The 14,116-nt window shown below is 43.0% G+C and overlaps 1 pseudogene; it reads left to right on the top strand.

The window, feature by feature from the left end:
• The window catches only part of LOC143434251 (ATP synthase F(0) complex subunit C3, mitochondrial pseudogene), a 34,676-nt pseudogene extending 22,769 nt beyond the window's left edge, over positions 1 to 11,907 (top strand).
• Positions 11,908 to 14,116: the final 2,209 nt, after the last annotated feature.

Consider the following 14,116-nt stretch of genomic DNA (forward strand, 5'->3'; position numbering starts at 1 on the left):
GGATATTTATTAAGAAAACGTATCGCTTATTTTGTATTTCACATTTTCTAATACCTAAATTTTTAAATCCATGTCTATTTTCAACCTTTCTCGTAATTGTGACATTTCTCAGTAAGGGAAGGCCCATTCTCACATGCAGAGTAAATTACCTTCTGCCTCAAATGAGAAAACAAATTGCCTAAGAAGATTAGAGTCATTTTCTTTACTTAGAGGTATTCCTGACCGGAATTACAGGAGATCAAATCCATTAAGGCCACTTCCTGTTCTTTAAACTGGCTCACTCTTAGGAAGCGGCCTTACCATGACTACTTCAAGCACATTTTTAAGAAGACCTTTCAAAACTCTTAGAAATGATAATACAGCCGGGCGATGGTGGCGCACGCCTTTAATCCCAGCACTTGGGAGGCAGAGGCAGGCGGATTTCTGAGTTCGAGGCCAGCCTGCTCTACAGAGTGAGTTCCAGGACGGCCAGAACTACACAGAGAAACACTGTCTCGAAAAACAAAAAACAAAACAAAACAAACAAACAAACAAACAAAAAACAAAAACAAAAAAAAAGAAAGAAAGAAAGAAAAGAAAAGAAAAAAAAAGAAATGATAATACAAGTTTCATTTAAGGATTTAGAGGGGGGTGCTGGGAGAGGCAAGGAACACACCACTGGTCACGTGGGAGCCGGAAATCCACTGGAAGCCTGGGCTTGCTTTCCTCCTTGCCGTTATCAAACAAAAAATGGAAAGCATGCAGCACTGTTAATGTCCCCCCACCCCCGCCCCCACCCCCAAGCAGGATGTCATCTTCTTTCCTACGTCATCTCCAGAAAGCCATCAACTTGGAACCACTCAAGTGTGTGTTGATTGTTACATCATATACTCGGTACTGGTGGACCATCAAAAATACGTTAAAGCAGGGGTCTTCAGAATCAAACGGATGCATGAGGGATCAAACAATCTATTTGACAGCGAAATCCATTGACAACGGCAATGTTGAAACTGCAACGCTTGCATCTGCCGCCCCTGGTGCTGCTGGGGTGTGTGACACTCTCAGGCACTTCTCTCTAGGACTGCAAGAACTATTCTAAGCAAACACATCTGCAATCTGTCGCTTCCCTTGCCCTCCTCTCTCAAAAGTAGTCTCCAAGGCTTTTAACTACAGAGCAAATGCATAAATAGATGTAAAATGTCAAACGTTTCAGAGATGAATGGAGGGGCCTTTCTAGTTTCCTACCTTACCGTGCTCTCTTCCAGCTTGTTCTCAACCCTTAAATCCTGTAAGACTAGAGTTTATTTTTCCTTCTGGCCTCTTAGCATCAAAGAATATCAACCCAAATAATTCTTACTGATCCTAACTTGGACAGACTTTTGAAGCAGGGTATTTAAAAACTCCTTTCCACTTAAAACTTTCCCTGTTGGAGGCGTATATGTGTGAAATATGCAAATGTACACTCAAATTTGCATGTGTGGGTGCATGTATGTGTGGAGGCCAGGCGTTGGTGTTGGGTCTTGTCTTAGTTAGGGTTTTACCGCTGTAAACAGACAACTCTTATAAAGACAACATTTAATTAGGGCTAGTTTACAGGTTCAGGGGTTCAGTCCATTATCATCAAGGTGGGAACATGGCAGCATGCAGGCAGGCACGGTGCGGGAAGAACTGAGAGTTCTACATCTTCATCTGATGAGGCTGCTAGCAGAATACTGACTTCCAGGCAGCTAAAATGAGGGTCTTAAAGCTCACACCCACAGTGACACACCTATTCCAACAGGGTCACACCTACTCTATCAGGGCCACACCACCAAATAGTGCCACTCCCTGGGCCAAACCTATACAAAGCATCACAGGCATCTTCCTCAATTGTATTCCATTTAATGTCCTGAGGCAGAGTCTCACTAACTCAGAAAATGTTGATTCAGCTACAGTAGCCAGCCTGCTCCAAGGATAGAATTACAGCAGAGCCACCATGCCTGTCTGGCTTTTATGTAGATGCTGCAATCTGTGGGCTTATGTGGGAAGGGCTTTCTTCATTCACTAAACTCCCTTCCCAGGCCCTAAAAGTTTAAATTATAGTTCGTATTTAGTGGGGTTTAGCCAGGTGCTGCTATGTATTCAAATGCTAAATACTGGCCCCCAAGATTTGGTTGCAGTCTAGACAAGCACTTTCTCACATACACCAAATGATGTTGCACAAACTCTGCTCATTTTTTATTCTCTTACTTGTTAAATAAAAGTGGCAATTGGTTACAGCCAATTACTGGGGAGAATAGAAATAGGCGGGGTTTCAGTTACCAGTCTTTGGGGGGGTGGGTGGGGAGTAGGTAGAGACTGCAAAACAGAGAGAGAGACAGAGAGACATAGACACAGACACAGAGAGAAGAGAGAACAGAAGGCCTCCATTAGATGGAGTGGACTGGGAGCATGAGACCTAAGAGAAGTGGTTCCTGAGGACAGACCAATGGAGAAGAAATAACCTGGGCAAGTAACTTGGGGAATGCAACTGGGAAAGAGCTGGTCTAGCACAGAAAAATAGTTTAAGGGTAATTGCTCAATAATTGTGCTAACGCAGGTTACATAAATCAATAAGACTCTGACTTGATTATTGGGGGGGGGGCTAGCCAGGTCATAATAAGAACTAATAGAGTTATTAAATATTATACAACAACATATATTGAGACAGAATCAGCTCAGATCTCAATGAAAAGCAACTAGTCTACTGAAAAAAAAAACTATTTCAGAGAACACAGTGAGGTGGTATCAACTTTAGGAACACTGGCTGGAATTTTCTGAGAATTTTCTGGGCATGACACCTCTTTGATTGTCTTTTAAGATTTTCTATGAAGATCTTATTGGTAACACTTCAAGACAAGAGGTATTGTAGAGTGAAAAATTATAAAGGCCATTTTATGAAATATGTGTAGATTTTTCACCTTACAGAACTCGGAACTGAAAATAAGATTTCAGGCCTTCACATTCCAGGTGAAGGACACTTGCTGGATTACATTCCCCAAGCCTCGCCCAAGGCAGGAAGGCATTCCTGACTACAGATAAAGATGCTACCACCTAGGTGGGGCCATAGCCCTATAGCCGGAAAAAGTAAAGATAGTAATCTTAAATGGCAGGATAGGACACAATAGCATGGTGAAAACCACATTTTTGAGAAGTGAAGACCCCCATACTCGGGAGACCCTTCCTCAAGCCTCCGGAATCTCGACCACCCAAAAATCACAAGAAACCATACCTGGATGCAATCAGCAGAGGTTTATTAGGGGAGGAGCCGGCGGTCAAAAACGACAAGCTCTTTAGCTCCAAGAGCAGGGGTTTTGGCCACCTGTGGTGGGTTAAAGGGTCTTTTATAGCATGGGGTGGGGGGAAGAAGGCATTTTCGCGCGCTTACACATGATTGGTTGTTTTACAAATTTTGAACATAGCACTGGGAAGACCAAGGGAGGGGTAACCAAGAACAGTGGAACATTTCAGAGAATCTAGCCCAAATGATAGCATCTTTATCTGTAGTGAGGAATGCCTTCCTGCCTTGGGCGAGGCTTGGGGAATGTAATCCAGCAAGTGTCCTTCACCTGGAATGTGAAGGCCTGAAATCTTATTTTCAGTTCCGAGTTCTGTAAGGTGAAAAATCTACACATATTTCATAAAATGGCCTTTATAATTTTTCACTCTACATCCCCACTTCTTCCAATTTGCTTGTTTTTAATCATAAAAACTCAATTATTAATAAGTCTATTCTCACCCCACTTCTTCCAATTAGGATCTTTAGAAAAGTTTAAACTCCAGTGTCATAATAATTACCATTTTCTTGACCCAAAGTCTTATATTGGTGGCGCAACACAAAAAGCTGAACAGCATTTATCCTTTCTCTAACAAAAGTTACTAATCTATTTAAAATGTAGGGGCCTATGGTTAAAAGCAAAAGTAAAATCACAAGGGGTTCAGCAAGGGAGGATTGAACCAACTCTCAAATCAACGTTGCTGTGCCTCTCTATCTTGTCTCTGGTCTAACCTTTTTCTGAATTTACTCTCTGGTCACTCTTGAATGGTCTACATAATAGTAACATTTTTTCTTAGAGCAGCACACAGACTTTCTCCTTTAAGAAACAGCAAGTCTAGTAACAACTTAACTTTGTTACTGACTCTTCTAGGGCTCTCAAATCTACATCAGTGGCAGCTCTCAGCTGATGAAAATAATGAGGTGTCTGTATCAATGTAGCCACACCTGTCTCTATACCTATGGCCACTCCTAGTCACAATGTAACAGCTAGAGTCAAGGAAAATAGGCTCTCTGCAGAATCATCTAGGGTGTATCTCAAACTCAGCTCAAGAGTACCTGCGGGAACTAGCTGGACAAGTATATAATAATCTTTGTTCTCATCAAAGATAGAAGTGGAAACACATGGTGTTAACCCGGAGCTGTAAGTCTACCATTTATCAATTTTAGGCACTAAGTATCTGTTAGCAGGGGTTCTTGGGCTCTATCCTATTGACTAGGGGTTTCAAAACATTTCCTTTTCTTTGTAACACACTTTCAAAGTTGTCTTCTGACTTTTCCACATTTTGTGGCACATAGCTGTCTACATACACATAAAATCACATATATAATAAAGAGAAATTGCAAAAGGAACAAATCTATATAACTCTAGATTCACATTTCAACTTCAATCTTGTAATCACAAGCTGTCATTTAACCTTGGGTGTACACACACTAAGTCCCACCCTCCAAGGCAGCATTTTCCCTGTGCCTCTGGGGTGGTCTCAGGAGTTAAGGCCTGCTGCTCTTTAGCCTTGTAGAATAGCAGAAGACCTGGGGCTAAAGAGTAGGGGGTTGTTCAGGCATCTGGATCTTCTCCAGTTGGCATCAGTCACAGGTGGTGATGGTGAACTTCAAGGAGGTCGGATGGTCCACAGCACCAGGAACAGTCTTTTAGTAGCCTGAAAAATCATTTCTCACACAAAATGGACATTCTGGGTATGGAGCAAGGACAAGGGACACTCTAGCCAGCGCCAGTTCCCAAGGGTAGTTTAATTTTAGGGTCCTGTATATTCTCTCTACCTGTCCTGAGCTTTGGAGACAATATAAACAGTGGATCTTCAATTCCTGACTTACCTTAAAACTGCTATCTGATCTAATTACCTAGGACACTTGAAACCTCGGGAAGGTCCCTATTCTAGGCTGTTTTCTCCTAGGTATTTCTTATTTACTCTAAGTCTTATTATTTCTCTGGCTCAAAACCTAAGGTCCCTTATACGCTTTAAGTCTCTTGGCTGCTTGGTTGCACTCATATCTTAAGAGTCCATCTGTGTATTTAGCCTGGTAAATCCTTTGCTTTCTGGGGAGTATAGTTCTCCCTTCTTGTGTGCACCATTTTCTCTTTTTCTCTAGATAGTATCTGGCAGGATGGCTAGCAATCTGAGTTCTTTCTCTTATTCTGTGCTTTAAGTGAGGCCATCTCTTAGGCCCACAACTGGAACAGGCTCCCATATCAAGACACTTGATTTGTCCAGTTATTGCCTCAGGCCGGGGAGTCTCCTCCCTTGGTGTCCTGGGCAACAAATATTTACAGCTTCTGGTTTCATCAGGGTTTTCCTCTCTTGGCATATAGCCTTGCGGGCATGGGCTGTGGCAAAAGCATACCTGCTTGTCGACCCCAGGTTCCAAGGTTGCTCTCTGCACCAATGATCTCAGTCCAGATGACATGTGTCCACCACAGTAGCGCTGGCTTGTCTCTGACCAGCATGAAGAAAACTGCTCCCATCTGTAAAGCAGGTTACCTTGGCTCCTGGCTGAAGTCAGTCTTCTATCCGTTGAATTCTTGTCAGCTTGTTGCAGCCCAGGAAGTGTTGTATCTGGATGTCCATCCTAGGGGGTATCCCCTCAACCAGACAGGGGATAGGAGCAGCCTAGGATGACCATAAATGAATGGGATACCCAGCCCATCTCTTAGTCCACCATTTTCGGGTAGTCCATGAATACCTTTTGACCCATTGGCCTGGAGGAAGCCCCTGTGTTTCTTCACACAGAGCTGTTATCTTCGCCACTTGGGGTGTTTTTCGAGGCCCAGGATTTTCTGGCCCTGGCTTCTATTTGTTAGGGCCCTCTTGGACCCTGAAGCTGGCTCCTTTACTTGCAATGTGCACACTGGTCTTTTTCAAAGAGTTTTATCTCTCTTTGATTGGAGTCCCTTTTTTCTGCTTTCTGTAAATTCTTTCCTGTCACCTTTCTCTTTCTTCACCTCTCTCTAGTCTCCTCTATTCCTCTCTATTCCTCTGGACTCACAGCAACTTATCTCTATTCTTCTTCTCTACTCTTTTCTTCTAGACTTACACTAAACCTTCTCTATTCCTCTTCTCTATTCCTTTCTGTAAAATCTTCTCTCACTTGCTATTACCATCAATAATTTTAATATGTAGTATACTTCCTAAATCTTTCAATTACTTATCTTGTAGTCTCTGTAGCCTCTGGAGCCTTGTCTACACTGACAGAATGTCTCTATGAGCTAGTCTAGAAAGGCTGTGGGTAACTTATCTGATCTCTGCTTAACCTCTTGTGTCCTGATCAAAATTAGTGGGGTTTCATGTAACCCTCTCTCTCAAGATCTATCAGCGGGATCTGGCGTGGGCCTTTGGGTGTCCCTTACCTTCTGTCACATGAAGGTCTCAGTCACATCTGGTCCGAATTGACCTGCTGCTGACCACGTCCTGATCAATTGATGGGGTCCCCATGTCTGAGGCTTCACTTCTGAAGACCAGAACCTACAAGGGTCTTGTGGAGAAAAGGCTTTTACCTTATTTATTGCTTTGAACTCTGTGTAGACTGACGCATTTGTGAGGCTGCATGACTGCTGTTCACATCACACTAGAGACCATAACCTAATTCAGTCTGCAAACAGTACCTTGTCCACAGATGTAATGTGAGCTCATCTCTGAAGCTCTAAGAAAGAAACCAAATCAGAATGAATAGCCTTATCTATAGCATCTCACAGTAAGGACTATTAAGATGTTGCAGGTTCACACAGTTATTAACAATTTTTTAAAAGGCAACTTAAGTTACATTTGACACATATTTGAATTTAACTTTTAACAAAATAGAAACTTTGGTCATAGTTCTATAAAAACCTTTTAAAGAGTTATTTCTGATTACAACAAGAACAATAAAGTAAACATTTTTATGTCTAACATAAGAGCACAAGTCTTCACCACTTCTTCAATTTTATCTTGTCAAAACTCTCATCTTTGAACCAAATCTTAATGAAAATCTCATATAAATAATGAAATTGACTCAAACAGTAATGGTTAGAAAATCCATCAAAACTGAAGGATATATATATATGTATTTTTTTTTCTGACTCAGGACAGCCTGTAACTTTTAAGCTGTAATTTTAGAAAAAGCACTCCTTTACTTATTAAACTGGGAAAAATCATTATCAACTTTCTTTTTCTGCTGGTGCCCTTCTCCTGGCCACAGAGCAGGGCGAATTATCAGTTTTTCTTGTGTAAATCAAGACAGCCTCACAAGTAAGTTTTAAACTAAATTAAGTAAGCAGTTTTAACCAGTTCTTTTCTCTTTTTAAAAAATAATTAACTCTCAGGTGAACAATCTTGCTGTGGCTGTTTGTCTAGCTGCCCTGGCTCCACTGCCGGGGTTTTTTTCTTTTTCTTTTTTTTTTTTTTTTATCACCTGGGTTCTCATCTATCTTCATAGGCGGCAGGTGGAAAACGCCGATTTGTTGCACTAGTGACCTCAAGGTACCCAGTACAGCCAGGAATACCAAACTAGGTAGCTGTTGCACGCTGTGGCTGTGCTGGGGAAGCACGAGTTGTCGCCCGCCAAGTGCTGTTACCTGAAGCATACCCTACATGCGGTAGGCGGGCTGTAGGAACAGGAACCGCGAGCACAAACCGAGGTAGCTGCCCCTTATTAAAGGACCTGCCCGCCTTTCTGCAGCTGTATTCTTGTACTGGCGGCTTCATTCCTGTCTCTGCCGGCAATCATGTTACCTATTTTTAATTCAAGATGTTTAACACAGTAGATTAACAGCTAACACACAGATGATTTGCCAAGAAAAGATGATAGCATCTTTATCTGTAGATGAAGATGATAGCATCTTTATCTAAAGATATCTAAAGATGATAGCATCTTTATCTGTAGTGAGGAATGCCTTCCTGCCTTGGGCGAGGCTTGGGGAATGTAATCCAGCAAGTGTCCTTCACCTGGAATGTGAAGGCCTGAAATCTTATTTTCAGTTCCGAGTTCTGTAAGGCGAAAAATCTACACATATTTCATAAAATGGCCTTTATAATTTTTCACTCTACAGAAGAATGAGTGTGCAGAGTGATCTCACATGACTCTAGATCATTTGGGCTAGATTCTCTGAAATGTTCCACTGTTCTTGGTTACCCCTCCCTTGGTCTTCCCAGTGCTATGTTCAAAATTTGTAAAACAACCAATCATGTGTAAGCGCGCGAAAATGCCTTCCTCCCCCCACCCCATGCTATATAAGACCCTTTAACCCACCACTCGGGGCCAAAACCCTGATCTTGGAGCTAAAGAGCTTGTCGTTTTGACCGCTGGCTCCTCCCCTAATAAACCTCTGCTGGTTGCATCCAGGTATGGTTTCTTGTGATTTTTGGGTGGCCGCAATGTCCTAAGACTTGAGGAAGGGTCTCCGGAGTTTGGAGCTCTTCATTATGTACCATTAATGCCTCTTTTGTAACATAATAACATCTTAAATTTGTGTTTTTCACAGATTTATATGATACAATATATCCAGGACTGAGAAAAAACTGGTGACTGAGGTTGCTTTAAACCTGAGGCTATGGCAACAGAGACGTCTGGTGGATTGCTACAGTTACACACCAACACCAAGGAACTGCCAGTCTTCTAGGTGAGGAAAGTAAGTCCAATAAAGGAACACTCTCGTTCCGCTCTGGATGCTGTAGCTTGCTGATGGTCTAACTGCTGGTGCTGTAACTAAGCAGGTGGCCTGTAGCTTCTGTTGAAAAGGTGAGCCTGACTTCAGGTTCCTCCCCTCGGAGCTCAGGAAAAACCCTGTGGCAGAGCAGAGGAAGGACTGCATGAGCCAGAGCAGTCCAGGACACCAGAACACAGCCCACAGAACCAACTAAGAAGAGCTCAGAGACTGAGGGAGAACTGTTGAAGCCTGTGTGGGACAGCACTAGGTCCTCTGCATATGTTGTGGTTGTTAGCCTTGGGGGTTTTGTGAGATTCCTAATAGGGAAGTGGGATTGTCTCTGGACCCCTTTGTTTGCTCTTGGGACCCTTTTCCTCCCACTAGCTTGCCTCGCCTGGCCCCAATATGAGTGTTTGTGCCTAGTCCTAGTGTAGCTTGTTATGCTGTGTTTGGTTGATATCCCTGGGAGGCCTGCTTTTTTCTGAAGGGAAACAGAGGGAGAGGGGAAGGGGGACTGGGAGAAGTGGAGAGAGGGGAAACTGGTTTGGATATATTTTATGAGAGAAGAAGAAAGAAGAAAGAAAGGAGAAAGAAGAAAAGGAGAAGGAGAAGGAGAAAGGAGAAGAAGGAGAAGGAGAAGGAGAAAAGGAGAAGGAGAAGGAGAAAAGAAGAAGAAGAAGAAAAAGAAAAGAAGAAGAAGAAGAAGAAGATAAATGGCCTTAGTCAGGGTTTCTATTTCTGCACAAACATCATGGCCAAGAAGCAAGTTGGGGAGGAAAGGGTTTATTCAGCTTACACTTCCACACTGCTGTTCATCACCAAAGGAAGTCAGGACTGGAACTCACACGGGGCAGCAAGCAGGAGCTGATGCAGAGGCTATGGAGGGATGTTACTTACTGGCTTGCTTCCCCTGGCTTGCTCAGCTTGCTTTCTTATAGAACCCCAGACTACCAGCCCAGGGATGGCACCACCCACAATGGACCCTCCCACCCTAGATCACTAATTGAGAAAATGCCTTACAGCTGGATCTCATGGAGGCATTTCCTCAAGGGAGGCTCCTTTCTCTGTGATAACTCCAGCTTGTGTCAAGTTGACACACAGAACCAGCCAGTACAAATAATAATAAAAGTGAACCAGCAAATGCCAGTCATGCATACAAAAAGGATCAGTGGGCTTGCTTCTTCTTTAAGCAGAACGCCTGATAGAAGGACTAGAGAAGCTAGCTCTGAATAAGGACTAAACTTTGTCACTAAGCTTTTCCTGTGACATTTGGAATCACCTCAGGCATCAACTTGGTTTCCTATAAGCTCTAACGATTTTAATATATTCCTGTGGTACCCACTCTAGTATGTGAATGACTCCAGAACTATTGGGATCATCTATTTAGTTGGGCATCTCAGAAAGAATATTACTTCTCCCTCAAGACATCCCCCATGTGCCTGCACAACAGCAGAAGACAATATTAAGTTTGTAGACACAGGAATTATTACCCCAGAGCTTGCTCTCAGAAGGCACACACTGGTGAAAGCCAGTATGTCTTGTGTCAACTTGAAAGCAGCTAAAGTCATCAAAAGGAGGGCACCTCAATTGAGGAAATGCCTTCATGAGATCCAGCTGTAAGGCATTTTCTCAATTAGTAATCAATGAGGGAGGGCCCAGCCCATTGTGGATGGTGCCATCCCTGGGCTGGTGGTCCTGGGTTCTATAAGAAAGCAGGCTGAGCAAGGCATGGGGAGCAAACCAGTAAGCAGCACTCCTCCATGGCCTCTGCATCAGCTCCTGCCTCCAGGTTCCTGCCCTTTGTGAGTTCCCGGTCCTCAGGGGTTTTGATGATGAACTGTTCTAGGGAACTCTGAGTGAAATAAACCCTTTCCTCCCCAACTTGCTTTTGGTCCTGGTGCTTCATCACAGCAACAGTAACCTTATCTAAGACACCTAGGAAGCATGATCAAGTTCAATTCCATACTGTATCTTGTCTGATCTTAGATCACTCAGATATGCTTCCAAACTGCTGAAAGCAGAAAACATTGCATTCCCAATGCGGGTGGGGGGTATGGACTAATTTGAGAGATACTTTTATAACGCTAAAAAATGTTAACTGGGTCTAAAGTTAGTGATATTTCAGCTGTTACAACTTACAAAACAAAACAAACAAAAACAAGACAATTGTATCTTGATAAAAAGAACGGAAGTGGGCAGCTCTCAGCTCAGTGGGCAGAGCACTTGCTTAGTGTGAGCAAGGGGGAAGGGGCTCACACCCCCTCACCGTGATAACACGACAAAACACCTCAAAGTTTAAAACTATTCATTTTCCTGGTCCTTACGCGCGATTACTCTCAAATATAACCTTAGTAATTAAAATTAGAGCAAAGATTATGCTTGTGGAGCTAGGAACTGCCCCATAAAACCTGTAACTCAAACCCCACTGCTTCGATCTCTGCCGCCCTTCTGAGAGAGGAAGCGGGAGAGGAGCCCAAGTTGCCTGTCACCTATATCCTTGCCTGCCCCAAGCTCGACTGCACCCCTGCTCTGATCCGAGCCCGATCCAGAGTTGCATATAGACCAATTTCTGCATCAGTGTTATCTCGACCAGAAACTAGGACTGGAGAGGGCTCTACAGTATTTAATGGGACCCAGAATGGTATGTGTCAGCTGATCCGGAGGGAGTTTCAGACGAGTGTAGTCAGTAGAGACATTGATACTGTTGCCAAATTCATTGGTGCAGGTGCTGAAACAGTAGGAGTTGCTAGTTCTGGTGCTGGTATTGGAACAGTCTTTGGCAGTCTTATCATTGGTTATGCCAGAAACCCTCCACTGAAGCAGCAGCTGCTCATATGCTATCCTGGGGTTTGCCTTGTCTGAAGCTATGGGTCTCTTTTGTTTGATGGTTGCATTCTTGATCTTGTTTGCCATGTAACAGAAATTACTGCCTGAAATGTTGGCATTCATAGTAACTACGGATGTAATTCTGTGTCTCTTGCTGTGACTCCGAAGACTGTAGTACTGGCGTCATGGAAATACATGTTACTACCAAAGTCATTTCATTAAAGACGTCATCAGTTGGTTCTCAAGGCATCATAAGGTCCTTGAATTACAAAAATTACCATATCAAATACTGTTATATGGAAAGACTTTCAGTATGAGTAACAGCTAAATGTTATAGTAATGATGGATACCTAAGGTAAGCTTTTCTCTGGCTTCGGTTACTGTATGAGAACTCTAAGCTTACAGTACCACCTATAGGCCAAGAGAAGAATATTAATGACAACACGTTTTTGGTTTGGGGTTTTTGTTTGGGGGTTTTTGTTTTGGTTTCTTTTCTTTCTTTCTTTCTTTTTAAATTTTATTTTATTTTTACATTCCAGATTTTATTCCCCTCTCGGTCCACCCTCCGACTGTTACACATCCCATACCTCCTCCTTGCCTCTCTGTTTCCATGAGGATGTCCCCACCTGCCACCACCCCACCAGACCTTTAAACTCCCTGGGGCTTCTAGTCTCTTGAGGGTTAGGTGCATCTTCTCTAACTGAACCCAAACCCGGCAGTCCTCTGCTGTATTTGTGTTGGGGGCCTCATATTAGCTGGTGAATGCTGCCTGGTTGGTGATCCAGTGTCTGAGAGATCTCGGGAATCCAGGTTGAGACTGCTGGTTCTCCTACAGGGTTGCCCTCCTCCTCAGTTTCTTCCAGTTTTTCCCTAATTCAACTACAGGGGTCAGCAGCTTCTGTCCATTGGTTGAGTGCAAATATCAGCATCTATTTCGGCTGCTTGTTGGGTCTTTTGGAGGGCAGTCATGATAGGTTCCTTTTTGTGAGTGCTCTATCAGTGTCAGGCCTTGGGGCCTCCCCTTGAGCTGGATCCCACTTTGAGCCTGTCACTGGACCTTCTTCTCCCAGGCTCCTCTCCATTTCCATCCCAGAAGTTATGGATCAGAGTTTTGACTGGGATAACAACCCCCTCCCTCACTTGATGCCCTGTCTTTCTGCTGAAGGTGGGCTCTACAAGTTCCCTCTCCCTACTGTAGGGCATCTCATCTAAGGTTCCTCCCTTTGAGAGTCTTTCACCTCCCAGGTCTCTGGTACATTCTGGAGGGTTCCCCCCAACCTCTTTCCTCCCAAGGTTGCCTGTTTCCATTCTTTCTGCTGGCCCTCAGGCCTTCAGTCCTTTTCCCCCACCCAATACCAGATCATGTTCCCCAATCCTCCCCCCTCCATCCTCTTTTTAATTCATAAAATATAACTTTTCTGAGGAAATTAAAATATCCCTCCCCTCCCAAGTTTTACAACTTAATAGAGAATCACTTTATTTTCAATCACTGCTAAAACTGTGAAGGCAGTTTTAAAATCTAACAGTACTATAATATCCAACTTTATTTGTGTTTTGAGATTGCTGAAGCATCTGTGATGGGTAATCTTGATTGTCAACTTGAAGAGATTAGAATCACCTGGAAAACAATCACACTTGACACACATGTAAGGGATTATCCTGTTTAGAGTGATTGGGGCAGGAAGCATCACCCACAACAGGCGGCGCCATTCCCAGAGCTTGGATCCTGAACTGTATAAAAAAGGAGAATGTGAGTGAAAAGTTTCCACTGTTCCCTACTTCATGACTGTGGTCACCAGCACCCTCAGGGACCCTATTGCCATGACTTCTTTGCCATGACAGATTTCACCTTGGACCTGGGAGCCAGAATAAACCCTTTCACCTTTAAATTGCTTTTGTTAAGGTTTTTCATTGCAGGAAGAGAAAGTTAACTAAGATGATATGTAAAATATCATGACATATCATATAATAGCCTATCATATATATAGCCATAACATATATATTTAGTCATTATATGACACATACAAAATTATTTATATATGTATACATATATGTATATATAGTCATTATATTACACATACACTACATATACATATATATATATATATAATTTTTTTAAACTGAATACTCATCATCTCAGTAGAATGTCATTTTCTTTTCTTGTCTTTCATGTTGCACCTGCAGACATGTAACAGCTGTGAAGTGCCAGGCCCCTCTTCAACACACTGTACTTACATTACCTAATGACAGTCTCACATTAGACCTTCAGTAGTCTCTGTGTTAATGTCTCCTCTGTGACTGTTAAGCAGGAAGCACAGGATCTTGAATAAACAGTAAAGCCAAGGCTCGAGCTGGGGCAGTTGGTCCCCAGTGCTGTG

Source organism: Arvicanthis niloticus, chromosome 13, assembly GCF_011762505.2.
Source record: "Arvicanthis niloticus isolate mArvNil1 chromosome 13, mArvNil1.pat.X, whole genome shotgun sequence".
NCBI lineage: Eukaryota > Metazoa > Chordata > Mammalia > Rodentia > Muridae > Arvicanthis > Arvicanthis niloticus.